The sequence below is a fragment of the Marmota flaviventris genome, unplaced genomic scaffold (assembly GCF_047511675.1).
Source record: "Marmota flaviventris isolate mMarFla1 unplaced genomic scaffold, mMarFla1.hap1 Scaffold_297, whole genome shotgun sequence".
Lineage (NCBI taxonomy): Eukaryota > Metazoa > Chordata > Mammalia > Rodentia > Sciuridae > Marmota > Marmota flaviventris.
The window spans coordinates 108245-125393 of NW_027288175.1; the positions used below are offsets into that span (position 1 = coordinate 108245).

A 17149-nucleotide genomic window follows, 5' to 3' on the forward strand; every position below is an offset into this window, starting at 1 on the left:
TCTTTGCTGATGGTGTCACTAGTGATGCAATTTTTATTTCCTTGCCAGCGCACCCCATGTTAATTGTGGTAGTGCTGACATATCTTTGCTGATGGTGTCACCAGTGATGCAATTTTTCCCAAGGAGCCGTCTATTGGCTTGGTGTTGTGGCATTTCTGTATCCTCCTCCCTTCTGCTAGTGATCGTCTAAAATTTGGGGGCCAATGGCTATATGCTGGACCGGTAGTCAGTGACGGGTATGATCCAATTGCAGTGGTATCAACCTAAGACAGGAGGCTGACGCCTAAAGGTCAGTTTTCCGATGACGGGTAAGAACCATATGTTGAATTGGACAACCTACCAGGCACGGTCCTTAAGCCACATTAACCTCACTCCCCCACTGGCACCAAGGCCAAATTTGGGGGCCAACAGAGGTGAGGCAAAGAACCTCACCCCCCCACTGGTGCATAGACCTATCCACAAGTATGGCTGTATGCTGGACCGGTGGTCAGTGATGGGTATGATTCAATTGCAGTGGTATCAACCTAAGACAGGAGGCTGACGCCTAAAGGTCAGTTTTCCGATGACGGGTAAGAACCATATGTTGAATTGGACAACCTACCAGGCATGGTCCTTAAGCCACATTGCTTGTTGTTTAATTAATCAGAAGGGGGGAGATGCTGGGAGCCATTAGCCAAGTAGGTATGACAATTTCCTTGCCAGCGTACCCCATGTTGCATTGACATTGAATGTAGGTGACCTTGCTCAAGGACCAAGGTGAATTAGGGCGTTCCCGGTTTAGGTTCCAGGTTTAAGGTTTAAGATTATTCCTGCTGGGAATAGGGCATATCCTGCTGCCTGAGTTCCCCTTGAGTTCTCACGGGATTCAGACAGTATATTTTGGAGATAGAAGCCCAGTGGAGGTGGATTTGGGCAGAGAACGTGGATTTCCCCAGAACGTGTTTGTAGACGGCTGGTGTGAGTTCGGGAATAAAGAGTTGCTGTTTGAATCTACAAGCTGTGTGGTGGCTCGTGATTGTGTGCCCAGCCAGACTGCGGCACAGAATCGTCTCTAAATATATTTCCAAGTCATGTTTTATGCTTCCTGTTTTGCCATTTTCATGCAGGGTACCAAAGCTGCAAAAGCATTTTAATTTCTGATTTGTAATTTTAATTATTAAAGTAAAACTAATTTTTTTTAAATTTTAAAGAATTCATGGCAACTGATCTAAGCATAGTTTATTTATTTTGTTAATGAAGTTGTATAATTAGTAATAGGCATTACGTATGTTATTATGTATGTTAAGGTATAGCATTTGATTAGAGTTTATATGATTCTTTTATAGTTTGATTAGAATTCTACTCCTCATTTATATCCCAGACGAACTTGAGGGGAAAGTCTTTCATTTCCCTTTGGAATATCTGGTCAAATCGTTCATTCTGCTCCACAGTAAAATGATGTTTCCAATCTCCAATGGTACCTAATGGGATAAGAACATGAATGGCACTTTGGTGAATAAAGAACACATCATGTTAAAGACTGTCTCAACCATTTGAACCCATGTGTCCTATTGTCCCAGATGTGGAACCCCTGTCAAATTTAAATGGAGCAACCAATATACCTATTTTTTTAACTTTCTAATAATATGTGAATATTATTGTGTTCACAGAATTTAAAAATTGGAAATTAATGGGTTAATCTCTTTTCAACCAAGCTAAATATTTATTCAGGTCCACAGGATTGGAGACCTCATCTTTTCTTACACAGGAATGATTGAATAAACAATCTAGGAACAAAATAATGCAGTAAAGAGATTGAAAATTTACTTCCTCATATGTTAGCCTTTCCCACTCTGTGATCCTTAGGAATAAAAAACTATAAAGATACGAATATATTAGAATTTAAAAAGTATTTTAATATATATACTCCTGTATATATACTAAGTGAACCTCATACTAAGTGAACCACATTTATCAACTGTAATATAATTCTTACTAAAACCCTCCAAGATAAGTATTTCTTTCTTTTTCAATTTGAAAAAAAAACAAAACAAACAAGACTCAAGTATTTTCAACCTATAAAATCAAAGTCATATAGAGCACCAGAGCTTCTCTTTCTGCATCTTTTTTTTATACAAGATTAAACCATCATTATGCCATTCTTTTTCGTGGGGGTGAGTACCAGAGATTGAACTCTGGGGTACTCGACCACTGAACCAGTCCCCACCACTATTTTGTACTTTATTTAGAGCCAGGGTCTCATTGAGTTGCTTAGCACCTTGTTTTGGCTGAGGCTGGCTTTGAACTTGCATTCCTCTGCCTCAGCCTCCTGAACCACAGGGATTACATTATGCCATTCTTCTTAAGTGAAAAATAACTTGGCATTTCCAGCTATCAGGTTCACATGTATAGATATTATTATTGGCCTTTGGAAAAAGATAACAAGCTCTTAGGGATATGAGAATTGCTTTTTATCTACTGTAGCTGAGGAATTAAAAGGGAGAATTTATAATAAATGTCATCAAAAAAGGAATTTTAAAATATATCAATATCTAGGGCAATTTCCACAAGTTGTTTATACAATTGTTCATAAATTAATATCCATCATCCTATTGGTAAATTATGAGCCAATTATGACATAAAATGTGAATAAAGTAGAAGTGAAATGTTTAAAATGTTTATACACTAAATGATTAAATCAAAAATTAACAATTTGAAGCCAGGTGTGGTGCTGTATGCTTGTAATCCCAGCAGCTGAGGAGGCTGAGGCAGGAGAACGTTGAGTTCAAAGCCAGCCTCAGCAAGGGTGAGGCTCTAAGCATCTCAGTGTGAGATCCTGTCTCTAAATAAAATACCAAATAGCAGCTGGGGATGTGGCTTAGTGCTTGAGTGCCCCTGAGTTCAATCCCTGGTACTATACTACTACTACTACTACTACTACTACTACTACTACTACTACTACTAATAATAATAATAATAATAATTTGAATATAAAGGGTATCAGTTACAAGGAAAATAATATTCATTCTTGACAACTACTTCAAGCATGTAATAAGATCACAGTAAAAATGATTTCAAGGACTTTTTGAAGTAACTGAATTCATAGCAGATAGCACTAATAAGATATCACTCTTTGTGACGACACATGGGAACACAGTAATCCAAACCTCCTCCCAGCACAGCAAAACACACATTAAGTTTACTCCTTAGATTATTCTAGAAGAAAAAAGGGAACATAAGGATTATTATTCTCATTTAATATACCTGACCAGGCTCATGTGACTTAGAAATAAGGCAATATTAATTAAGCAAGTTAATGTGTCAGTTTGTATACTAAAACACTTAGGTTTCTTGAAAACCTCTTCAGACCTACTCTCAATTAGATGCTTAATTTCTCTAGGTTCCAAATGTCACTGTTACTTGGAGAGACATAATGGAAGCACTTACTATTTCTCCTAGGTATCAAGGACTTGAATGACAGCTTACATCTTGCTACTAAGAACTACTGAATAGTACCTTTGCGCAGAAAATTTCCTTCATTGTTTCTCACTCCAAGTTCCTGTTTTACAATATCATCATAATTTGCTTGTGGATTAGTCTTCATGTTCTGAAATGAAGCCTGTTTCACAACAGTATCCACAACTTCTTCACTAAGTTCTTTCTCAAGAAATCCACAGATTTTCAGCACTGCACTTCTGAGGTCCTGAAAGAGTCATGAGTATGCATGAGTTACAGCTAAACACACAACATTTTCATATTCTAGTGAAATTGATTGCTGGAATGCAAAGAAGTGTCATCATATGAACCATGCAGTTTGTTATGAGAAGAGAATGGGGAAACAAACTGACATGATTATCTCAATTGATGCACAAAAAACATTTAACAAAACCCAACATCTTTGTATGATGAAACTCTCAATAAATCTGCAATGGAAGGAAACTACCTCCACATGAAAAAGTCTTATATGGAATAGCTAACAGCAAACTCAACTAAAAGAGAAAGATTTTCATCCGAGATGTGGAGTAAGTTCAACTCCATTTTTCCACTTTTATTTATTATGATACTAGAAATACTAGCTGGAGCAACTAAGCAATAAAAACAAAAAAGGTACTGAAATAGAAAATAAAGCAAATGAAGTGGTCCCTGTTAGCACATAAGATTATCTTTTACATTGAAAACCCCAAGTACACACACACACACACACACACACACCCCAAAACAAACAAACAAACAAAAAATAAAACAAAAAAGACATTAGAACAAAGAAATTTAAGTTGTAGAATAAGAAGCCAAATATCTAAAAAGTTCTACTGCCCAGAATACATAAAGAATTCTTACAAATCAACAAGAACAACAAAATCAGTCCAATTAAAAATTGGCAAGGGATTTAAACAGAGATTTCTTCAAAGTAGATATACACATGTCCAATAAGTACATGAAAAGCTGCTCAGTATCACTAATCATTAGGGAAATGCAAATCAACCACAGTAAGGTACCACTTCACACCCATTAGGAAGGCTATTATTATTTTTAATTTTAAAATATTTTATTTATTTTTTACTTCAATATTTTTATTATTAAATATAAACCACAACAGAAAAGAATAAGACCAATGACACAGAAAACTTAAGATTTATGCATGTTGGTAGAAATATAAAAATGCTGCAAATGCAATGGAAATAGTATGAACCTAAAAACAGCATTACAATATGACCCAACAAATCCACTTCTGTGTATGTACCCCAAATATTGAAAGTTAAAGTCTCAGAGAGAGATTTGTACACCATGTTCATACATCATTATTCACAATGCAGAATATAAAAGTGATCTATATGTATGTATATGTATGAGATACACAAATACAATGTAGTACATATGTACATTGGAATATTATTCAGCCTTAGAAGGAAGGCATTATGCTACAAATGCATGAACCCTGAAGACATTATGGTAAGTTAAGTTAAATGAGCCAGTCAAAAAGGACAAATACTGTATGATTCCACTGATATGATATACTAAGACTAATCAACTTCATAAACACAGAAAGTAGAATGTTTTTTTACAAGACCTACAGGGAGCTGAGACTGGAGAATGAGGGATTATAGCCTTGTGAATATAGAGTTTCAGTTTTGCAATATGAATTCATTTTAGAGTAGGAGAGTGGTGATGTTGGCACAAGAATATGAACATACTTCATGCCACACAACTGTTCCCTTAAAAAAATAGTTAAAGCAGGCTGGGATCGGTGGCTCATGCCTGTAATCCCAGGGACTCAGGAGGCAGAGGCAGAAGGATGGCGAATTCAAAGCCAGCCTCAGCAATTTAGCAAGGGCTAAGGAACTCTGTGAGACCCTGTCTCTAAAAAAATACAAAATAGGGCTAGGGATGTGGCTCAGTGGTCGAGAGTCCCTGAGTTCAATCCCTGGTACCTGCCTCAAAGTCGTTAAAGTGGCATATTTTATGTCATGGATATTTTATCACAAGTAAAAAATATACTTTATGTCATGGATATTTAATCACAAGTAAAAATTTCAGTGGGAGGATAAAACCTAAACAGAATTATTATAGGCAAGAGTACTTAACTGGAAAACTGTATCTCAAAGAGGTTATAACAATTTTCATGAGAAAGAAACTTTTCTTTCAATTCAAGAAGCAAGGATTTCTTTTCTGAATAAAATTAAAAAAATGAGCCCTCAACTAAAGAAACCTGAATCCCCTACCCCTATGAAATGTGAACTTCAAAGTGCTCGATACACTATGTGCTCACAAGAAATGGAGATGGGTTGGCAGGTTGGGGACAGAGGATACAGGGCCTTGCTAACTTCCTGAGTATGTTAGTTGTATTCTTGTAGGGGAAAAAATGTAGTGTGAGAGGATGAATAAAAATAACAGGTCCACAGAAAAGGCTCAGGGGTTACTCAAGTTGAACTGGGCTAACTGGGCTGTGCAAAATAACCACACAAGGGACACAAATACCTTTTTCTTTGGGGTCACTGTGATGGCTCCTCTGACCTTAAGGGTCCACAAGAAGAGAGAGAGTGCACATGCCCTTACCCCTTTTATTGAGGAGAAGCTATTCAAATGAGGCAAGGGGTCAGGTTTCAGGGGGCTGAGTCTATGTTCATGATGTCCACTGTCACCAGGTTGACTGACACCTGGGTAGGCCACACCCAAAGGCACAGTAAGAGAAGGGGACACACACAAGGCACTTCCATGGAAGATTCTATCCTAAACAGGGCAAGGGGTTATATTACAAAAGAACAGGTGAGCATAGCTTCACCCATGGGGCTGTAGCAAGACACACCCATGCAGGAGACACCAACCCTTGAACCCAAGAAGGGTGGGGAAAGCTCTGCCACATTTCTGTGATTGAGCACTTCAGCACCCAGAGGAGGAGTGTGACTCAGTCACGAGCAAGGTTGGTCTCCCACACCACAGTTATTAACTTATTTCTACACCAAACTTGGGTGCAGAAAAAAATAATAAAATCAGGATATAAATGAATACAAAGGGATAAGAAAATGTGAACAAGCTCTAGCATAAAAAAGACAATAAAAATAGAACTATAGATGTTACAAATGTAGAAATATCTGAAAGAATTTCAAAACAGCTATACTTGTCACATACAAGGAAATAAGAGATAAAATTAAAATCTTTCCCCAAAAGCTAACTATTATTAACCAAAGTATCAGATAAACCCCAGCTTGTTAATTGAAATGTAGACTTCAGTGAATAATTTTAATGGAAGATGAAACACAGATTGTTTTAGTCAGGTTTTTCATTGCTGTGACCAAAAAATCTGACAAGAATAAACTTAAAGGAGGCAAAGTTTGTTTGGAGACTTGTGGTTTCAGAGGTCTCAGTCCATAGACAGCCGGCTCCATTCCACAGGGCCTGAAGTGAGTCAGAATATCACGGTGGAAGAATGTGGTGGAGAAAAGCAACTCAAGACATCACACCAGGAAGCAGAGAGAGCTCCAATCAGCTCATGTCATTATACCTCAAAGGAATATCCCTGATGACCTACCTCCTCCAGCTCTACCCTACCTACCTGCCTACAATTACCACTCAGGGGATTAATGCCTTGATTAGATCAGGCCATTTATCATCCTATCATATATCATCCCTAAACTTTTCTTTCATAGTCTCACATATGATCTTTTGGGGGACAGGTCATATCTAAATCATAACATAGATTCAGAGAATCTTTTCTAGGTCTTGCTACAGTCTTGCACTTTGGCCAATTCTTCAGAACACCAGCTGTTCCCTAATTCTACTACCTATTACTGTCCAATATTCTGAGCCATATTCCACAAAACGGTTTTTCATGGTAACACAACGGGCAGCTCTCTTCTTTACCACTGTATTTGTGGGGTCTCCAAAGACAACTGCCCCACACCCTTCAGGTATATATGCATTTCTTTCCAAGAGGCATCAGCCAGTTCCAATATGTTGAAGGAAAAGATAACAGGATTGGAATGATTAAATCTCTCATATTAGACTCCCCCCAAAGGGGAGTATCATTTCTCTTAAGATAAATTACAGTATTTCCAGAATTTTTACATTTTAAAATACACATGTGAAAATGACACACATTCCAGAACCCCCCAATAAACACCCTTTCCTCATTTTAAACCTTGTCCTTCCCCCAATGGTAACCTCCATCCTCATTATATGATAATGAATTATTGGTCTTTTAACTTGACTTTTTCCACCTAAATATGAATCTTTAAACATTATAGTTATAATTGCTTCTAGTTCAATTATATACCACTCAACTCTACTTGTGACAGGAAAGTAGAAAATAATCCTGCATAGTCATTAAGGTTCTAGGGCTACTACTACTAATTAAGTGAGAAATGTGAAAAATCCTCTGAGAGAAACTGCCCTGAGATTACACATCTTGCTGGGTTTATCACTGGAGAAGCAGGCATGGGCAGTGTTTCGTAAAACTACCAAGACATTTCCAAGGGAAGCAGCAGACAAAGGAAGACTCCAAAACGTATTCCAACTTTGATGAATACCTAATGTTTTTTTTAAAAAAAATATTGTTTGCATGTTGATGTACCTTTATTTTATTCATTTATTTAAATACGGTGCTGAAAATAGAACCCAGTTCCTGACACATGCTAGGCAAGCACTCTACCAACTGAGCCACCACCCCAGCCCTGAATATCTAATTTTTGACAACATTGTGAGGTTTCTCTAGAAAGAGCTCTAAAGCGGAAAACTTGAGTTGACCAACGTCTATATTCCTTCTCTCCTTTACTTCCTTACTCCATCCTACCCCAATCAATTTTATCCACATTCATTCTTCTCATACATTCTTTTGTTCTTTTTGGTATTGGGAATTGAATCCAGGGCCCCTTAACCCCTTATCCACATCTCTATTCCTTTTTATATTCTATTTTGAGATAGGGTCTCATTGAGTGGCTTAGAGCCTCACTAAATTGCTGAAGCTACTTTTGAACTCTCAACCCTCCTGCTTCAGCCTCCCAGGCTACTGCCATTATATTCTTTATAGTGATGATGTTCAAATTAGTGGCATTAATATCTAAAGGCAGAAATCTTTTTGAGTTTGATTTGTATTTTTCATTTGTTTCTCACTCTATTCATTTGATTTCTTCTAAATCACTTTAATCTTCACAGGTCAAAAACAATGTCATATTCAAGCTCCTCTGATCCCCCTCTAACCCAACCCTGCCTCAGAGTGCCCTAAACACCTTCACGAATGAGACCACTATCTGCACACCTGCACCAACTGGAAATAAAGGAATCATCCTTGATACCTCTCTCTTTATCATTTGTCCTTTGTACAATCCCTTTTTTTTTACATCTTAACTGTGCCTCAAAACTCTGTATTCTCTTCATTCATAATGACATTACTCCAATCCAAGGAAGCACTGATGTTCAGTGGATTAACACACTGGTCTGTGTGTGTACTGGATTCCTTTTACTCACTATTTTTCCTTTTCAACTCTGAATGGAAGTAATATTCAAAAATATGAATTATGTTCTATGGCTACCCTTCTTAATAATTCTTTAAGAGGCTCTTGACTACTTTTAACTTTAAAGAAATCACTCTCATTTACATAGCCCACAGATCTTATAAAATCTGGCTCCTACAAAACCCCTCTATATTAATCTTTCATCTCTTCAACATTGTTCAAGTTCTTCCCTTAGGTCTTCAAAGGTGTCATGTATTTTCCTTTTTCCTTATAAGTCTCTCCCATTTCTTTTCTTTCTGTTAGCTCTTATTTATTTATTTCAGAAAAAAAGACCATCAACTATATTAGCTATTCTCAGTACATATGCACATTGACATTGTAGGTAGACTTTTCCTTAATAATTTCACTTATTACTTTTGAACTACATATACTAGCTTGGTGAGTACCTGTTTTCCCTGATAGATTATGAATTCTGTCTATAAAAGATTCAGTCATCTATTACTCAAGATTCAGTACCAGTCACAGAGCAATCATTCAGTGATTTTTTAAATAACTGAATAGATGATGTACTAATGAATCAGCATATCAATCAGAGACCACAGAACAATAAACTTTAACTGTATTATGTTTGAATTACACAAAATTTTCAGTCAGTTTTGAAACTTTCACCAGCATATAAGCATCCTATGACTTCACATGAGAACTAGTTTTAAGATTCTCTTTAAAAAACAGGAAGAATGTGCCTCACAGGGCTCACCCTCATCTATAGCAAGAATTATCCTGTCTTTGAAGTGGCTTCTTTCCCCAGTGTCATGGTGTTCCTTGATGAACTTTCTTAAGTGTAACAACCATGGAAAATGTTTGGTGTATGGTGTATCCTCAAAAAGAAAAAAAAAAACTAAAAACAGAACTACTGTATAATCCAACTGTTACATTCCTGGGTATGTATCAAAAAGAAACAGGGTCACCATACAAGAGACAACTCACATGCCCATGTTTATTGTATCACTATTCACAATAGATAAGGATTCAGCCTAGGTGTCTATCAAAGATGAACACATAAAGAAAATATGGTGCACACACACACACACAACTGGACTATTATTCAGATATAAAAAATGAAATCTTCCAGCAAAATTCATGAACTGGAGGAGATCATGTTGAATAAAATAAGCCAGACATAGAAAGACAAGTAGCACAAGAGGCACACGTGAGAACAACAACAAATAATGACTGAAAGTAGAATCGTGAATACTAGGACCTATGAAGGGTCCAGGGCGAAGGGGAGGTAAGAGAGTGGAAGAAGGGAGATTGAATATGATCAGTGCATGTTATATTGTCATATAGAAATCAGATAACAAAAGCCGTTAATACGTAATTAATATTAATAAAAATGATTTACAAGATTGGTATCCTAGATATTTGAGGTTGCCTTTAATGCTACAGTTGTTACATGATAACCATGGTGACTGTGTGTAGTGAGAAGGCACCCTTGAGGAAAACCAGGAATAATTAATGGATAAGCAGGAAATTAGAACCCCCACTCGCCCTCCAAAAGCCTATGAAATATGTATGAAAATGACTAGGAGAATGAGTTTTCCTGAAACCAGGAGAAAAAAAGGTTTAAAAAATAGAATTTTTAAAAATACTTCTTATTACCTTTTTCATATCTTCATAGCTCATGAACTGAATATTGAAGTCATGTCTGTGTTCATACCAGCCTCTTATGTGATCAAACCAACAACTTCCCACCACTGTGCAAAAAATAATTAGTAAAAAAAAATAAAAATAAAAAAATAATTAGTAACAAGGTGGAGATGTTGCACTTATTGAATAGCAAAGTATTCTGTCTTTTCCTCCTTATAGTCACAAAAACAAAAATAAAGGCCCAACCACTGAACAACTATATTACAGTTTTGAAATGATTACTGCTTAGGGGAACAATCATGGTTTTCATAGAGAAGTGACCATGAAAAGCGACTTTATGGATGTAGGAAGGCAGCAATAAAAAAATGAGAATGCCCCTGGGTCTAAGTTTAAATCAGATTTCTTTAAAGCAAGTTCCTCCACTTTCCTATATCCACCAGAAAACACATGTCCATTTCTTCTTATTCTCTAAGATTTCTGGATAGCAAAGCTACCTGTTTACAATGAGACAGAACCTGAATATAATCTTTAAATGAGTGAGATCCTGACACTTCTCACTACAAGTCCCTTGCAACTTTCAATCCTCATCAGTAGTGGAGTGATAAACTCCACCATGGCCCTAGAAGGCTTCCCACAGGTCCAGGAGAGAGTACACAAACACCCTGATCATTAGCGATTCTGGAATGTATTGTTTTAATTATATTTGTAGCTAGTTTAAATTGATAGAATATTTGTAAGCCTTTTATGGACTGGTCAAAATGTTTCCTAAACAACATGCCTTTGAAAACTTGACAAGACCCACACGGTCCTGGCAAGGAAGGAAAGGCCACTGGGTGGCAGACTAAGTTGATGTGTCATAGTAACTACTCAAGAGCATCCATTGTACAATTGCCCTTTTCCATCTCTCTAAATATCTTCCCTAAGTTCCTTGATAAATAAACTCATAGTTACCTTGTCCATCTAGAAACATTTTCATAAAATTCTCAAAAGTTTCAGAATTCTTTAATATAGCCACCCAATTTGAATAATGAAAATAGGAAACCAAAACATCTTTAGGATTTCTGTAGATATAAAGAATCTGCAGGAAGAATTATAAATAATATTAACAATTCCAGCATATTATTTCAAGATTTTAACAGTTGCATCATATTCATTAGCTGAATGAATCATAATCATCTTAATCCATTCTTCTAGTCATGGAAAATTAGGTGTTCTCCCCATTTTTCTCTATTACAAAAAGTGTTGAAATAAATTCTTTTACTTATAGGACAGAAACTGTATAAAAAAATTAATATGAAAATACCACTAATGAAATGTTGAACCAAAAAAAGGCCTTTCACAGAATACACAATAATTATTGTCAATAACCTTTCAAAACAGGCTTAATCTCATTACTGAGTATGGACATGTAGGTTAAGATCACTTTAACATATCTCTTCATAAATAACACATTGAAACAATTTAAAATTCTGATATGTATCATTACTAGGAGGAAGTCAAAACACGTCCATTAGCAATTTAGCAGGAACTGATACACCTGCTTTCTTCAGAAAATATAGCCCCATCCCATAGAACTGAAAATCCTTGTACTTTTGGCTTTGCAGTTCCCTACTTGGATATATATTCTAGGAGAATTCCTGCATATGTGCCCAAAGGCCATTCTCAAGAACACGAATAAAAGCATGTAGTGATATGCAAATTCTGGAATATTCTAATTTTTCTATGAAGAGAAAGTACAGATCTGATAGAACTACTTTCAGAAGTTATATTATGCAGCAATGGAATTGGCATTTCAAGTCAAGAACAAAAATGTGGCAAAGTCCCAGAGAATTAGAGAATAAGGAACAAAATGAAATTAAGTAAAATTGTAGGTCAAATGATTTAACAGGATGTCTCATAATTTGTTTTCAAAGACCAACAGAAAAAGAACTTTTGTCCACTGATGCTCATAATAGAAAAACTTCAATGGAAAAGTTCCAGTAAATCTGTAAATATTTTGATTTAGCCACAATCATAGTAGAACACTTAGAGAGAACTGTCTTTAACATAACAATAAAAGCAAAAATAAATTTATAAAATTGATTATTAAAATTTTATTTCATTTAGTTTTTAAAATTTGTATAAGTATCCAACACAGAAAGTTTATCTCCTTTTCTCATGTATGAAACATATTACATGTTTGAAAACTGATCATGCAATTGACAATTAACTTTTAAATAAATTTCAAAAATTAGAATATGTAAACACCATTGCCCATGATAGAAAACTATACAAACACTTTCAAACTAAAAAAAATCTCAAAAGAGCTGAAACCAATTATAAAAGTAAAACTGAAATAACAGAGTTTTAAACATTAACAAAATCATATCCATAGTTATACTAAAAGTGATATCCTTTTTAAAATGTTAATATTGACAAAAATAAATGCTGGAAATAGGTAAACTGAACATTTAATTAAAGAAGATGGAAAGATATATACTAAAATGAGACAAATATTAAAATGAAAGTATACATCCAGGAAAAAAGCTAGTTCTTCAGAGGGTGAAAACCCAGTAAAATAGAAAACTCCTTATATCCCGAAAATCTAAAAATAGGAGAATATAAAATTTTTATCATTGCAGCATGAATGCAAATATATAACCACAAAATTGGAGTAAATTGACAAGATTATTAAAAAGTTATACTTTTTTCTATGTTAAATATCTACAAGTGGGTAAAAAGAATAATAAAAGGTACATATTGATGGTATTAAAGTAGACCTGATAAAATAGAGCCATAGAATGAAGCTCGAAGAATGTTGGTATTTTGCAATGTCTGTTTTCCCAGAACAAATGTCTCTTAAATTAAAATCCACATTTGACAAGCGTTGTGGAACTACACTATATTGTAAAAAGTTGATAGAAAACTTTTCCTTACTAATTGACACAGAAAATTTTAAAAAACTATTCTGTGTCAATTAGTGACTCTTGGGACAAGTATAATGCAATATTCATATATAATAAGCAGTATAAGATTTAATTTATAATCCGAAGAAGGTTTTAATATAGCCAGGCTTGGTGACACAAGCCTATAGTCCCAGCTACTTGGGAGGCTGAGACAGGATGATCACAAGTTCAGAGACAGCCTCAAAAAGAGAGGTGGTGAGGGGCTGGGGATGTGGCTCAAGCGGTAGCGCGCTCGCCTGACATGCATGCTGCCGGGGTTCGATCCTCAGCACCACATACAAACAAAGATGTTGTGTCCGCCAAAAACTAAAAAAATAAATATTAAAAAATTCAAAAAAAAAAAAAAAAAGAGAGAGGTGCTGAAAATATATAACCACAGAAATGAAATGAAAGAGCAAAACCCTGTCTCGAAATAAAATACAAAATAGGGCTGGGGATGTGGCTCAGTGGTTGAGTGACCCTGAGTTCAATCCCATATCCCCCCCCCCTCCAAAAAAAAGGTTAAAAATAATGTTAGCTAGGAAAAAGCTGGAGGGTATTTACATAATCTTTGTTGTGGGTATTGTGTTTTCTTAGTAAATCACCAGAACCAGAAGTCAGGAAAGAAGTATTAAGAGTTGGGTTACATAAGGTTAAAAGTTTTAAACCATTTTTCAGAAAAGTCTTTTCTTTTTAAAGGGGAAGACTTTGCCCCAAGTAAATATTCCACAAACAGTAAATAAGAAATCTAAAGAAATACGGGCAAAGAATAAAAAGGTTATTTAAAGGCCTATAAAAATATATAAAAGGATAATCTTATTAAAATTGAAAGATTAAATCACTCAAAAATGAGATTACTTTCTTACTTAGCATATTAGACAAATTTGATAATTCCCATTATTAGTAAGCATGTGAGGACAGAGGCATTCCTACATGGTATTTGATGAAGTATAATTCATATATCATAAAAACAGTTAGATAATCCCTGTCAACACTTAAAATATAAGACATTTTAATTTGTAAACTTCACATTAATTGAAACATGGCATGAGAATTAAATTGCAAGCCTTTATAGGAATGTTTATTACAACACAAGACATCCATTGGCTGCAACTTACCTGTCCATCAAATACACATTAATTATTGCAAAGCCACACAATAAATTCTATGAAACCATAAAAAAGAATGGCATTCATGGCCAGTGTGAAAGAATTTTTGTTATATGCTATAGAATAAATTGCAAATTATATCCACAATTGCTTGTTACAGGTATAGTTTTTAGGACTTTTGTATATTTTTATTGTGGAAGGCAATATCCTAAACATACAATGATTGTAACATTTGGAAAACTGTGGTTTAGTGAGGTTGGGGAATCTACTTAAAGCAGGTTATTTTGTTTGTGCAAGAGAGAGAGAGAGAGAGAGAGAGAGAGAGAGAGAGATTTAAGCTGTATGACATACTTTAGCTTTTTTGTTCTTCAGACCTTTTGGAGCTAAATAATATGGGATGTGGGAAGTGAAGATTCAAGGGGATGGCATTTTGATAAAGTCCAAATTATGAGTATTGTATTCAAAGAAGGGAGCTCTATCTATTGTTTTGATGTCTTCAGTTCTGTTACGATGCCCCTCAAAATAAATCAAGCTTAGTATCTGCTGTGTCCAGATGGTACCTGAAAAAATAAATCATCTTGTTTTCAAACTCAATTAGTCATTAAAAATTAAGTCAACAATAGTGTCATTCACCATAAAATCATTTCAGCTTTCTTTACTTTTAAACACTCTATGTATGCTAACAACTTTGTCCAACTTTCATTTTTGTCTTTATGAAACATTAAAGTTAATAAAGATAAAATCAAAGACTCTAAATTCCTTTATCTCTTGAAGAGCTGTGTTTGTTCTGATTCCATGACAGTGATGATTTGGGTTATTTCTGCCTCTCCTTCTCTGTTTCCTGCTCCATGTTAGGTCTTTTTTCGTGTTTTTAACTTTTTCCTTAACTTATAATAATTCTACATATTGATGGGGTAGAGTGTGATATTTCCACACATGCATACACCCTGCACTATTCACATCAGGGAAATTAGCATTTCCCTCTTTGTGTCATTTTTTATGTTTGGAATCTTGGAGCTTATTTCTTCTATATTTTCTTAAAATATGTTATTGGCTACTGAGTCCCTCTTGACTATATTTTGTAGGTACCTGTTTTTCTTTCATGAAATTCCTTTTTCAGAACTTTACCCTTTAGAATTATAGACAAATTAACAAAATTATAGCGAGTTCACTTTCCCCTCCTTTTCTCTTTACCATGTAAGGTGGTTTTGTAAACTATTTAAGCATCCAAGGATGTCAGGAAATAGCAGAACTTGACATGAGCAAAGCAATATATATATATATATATATATATATATATATATATATATATATATGACATTTTTATTCACTTATGTGGTCTAACCATGTATGACCAACTTGCTTGTGGTATTCTGGGGAAACTACACTATAAATGAGCAAAACATTGTATGTGGACATTAATAACTTCAGCTTTACCTCTTAATCTACATGGGCCACTCTAAAAACTCAAACCAAGCCAAGTATCCTGCCCTGCTGAAGTAGAAGTCACTATTACTCTTCTTAGTACTTGTTTAGCCCAACAGGATTGTGTTTTACTACTTCTTTGTAATGATGGTCTTCACAAATCTCAAAATCATTCTTATTTTATTTTCTAGTAGAACTTGCTGGTTGAAAACGTTTTTGAGAATCTTCAGTGGAACTCAGCTGTCATGGAATACTTCTTAAGAAAATGAAACATCTTGGAACATGATAAATATCTCAACCCATGAAGCATTTACAAATTAGAGAAAAGATAAGTTTGAACTGTGTCAGGTCTGTCTGGCAGACCATGTCAACAGGTCAGCATTTACCCAGTACCTGCTCTTGGCTCAGCATTATATATATATATATATATATATATATATATATATATATATATATATATATATATATATATATATAACAAAATTGACAATATATCCATTGCAAATGGGCTTAGGTAGTAGAGATTTGAGATTCATCTAACTTTTTTCTGATCCTTAATGGATATATAAATGTAGGTCAGGCTGCTTTTGATATCTGAAAAAGAGCACATTTACACACACATACGCACACACACACACCAAAGAAAAGCAAAAGTTATGATTGTGAATCCACTCTTTATACTTACCTGATTTTGGATATGTGATTATGAAGACATCATCATCTCTAATTTCAAAATCTTCCACATTTTCTACTATAGGAATATTAACTAAAGACCTTTCAAAATTGTAGCCTTTAAATTCAAGTAAGTATTCCTCTGTGTTGTCCATATTTTTTCACCTACAAGTGCAAACATAAAATTTCAAGTTATTTTAGAAGTGAATAATAGTTATTGAGTGGTCAATATATGCCTAGCACTATTGCAATGTCTGATGTGTATGAACATACTAATGACACTAACCAGAACACATATATGAATGATTTAAAACTTCACAAAATGCCAACATTGTGTATTGCTAGCATCAGTGTTTTAAAGATGAGGCAGCAGAAATGCTGAAAAGTGAGACAACTCTTCTTAAAGATCCATGAGGAACAGATATTATGATCCTCAACATAGAGA

General features: G+C 35.0%; 1 pseudogene; it reads right to left on the reverse strand.

Moving 5' to 3' along the window:
* Positions 1 to 1262: 1262 nt before the first annotated feature.
* On the reverse strand, positions 1263 to 16859 carry LOC139704119 (amine sulfotransferase-like; annotated as a pseudogene).
* Positions 16860 to 17149: the final 290 nt, after the last annotated feature.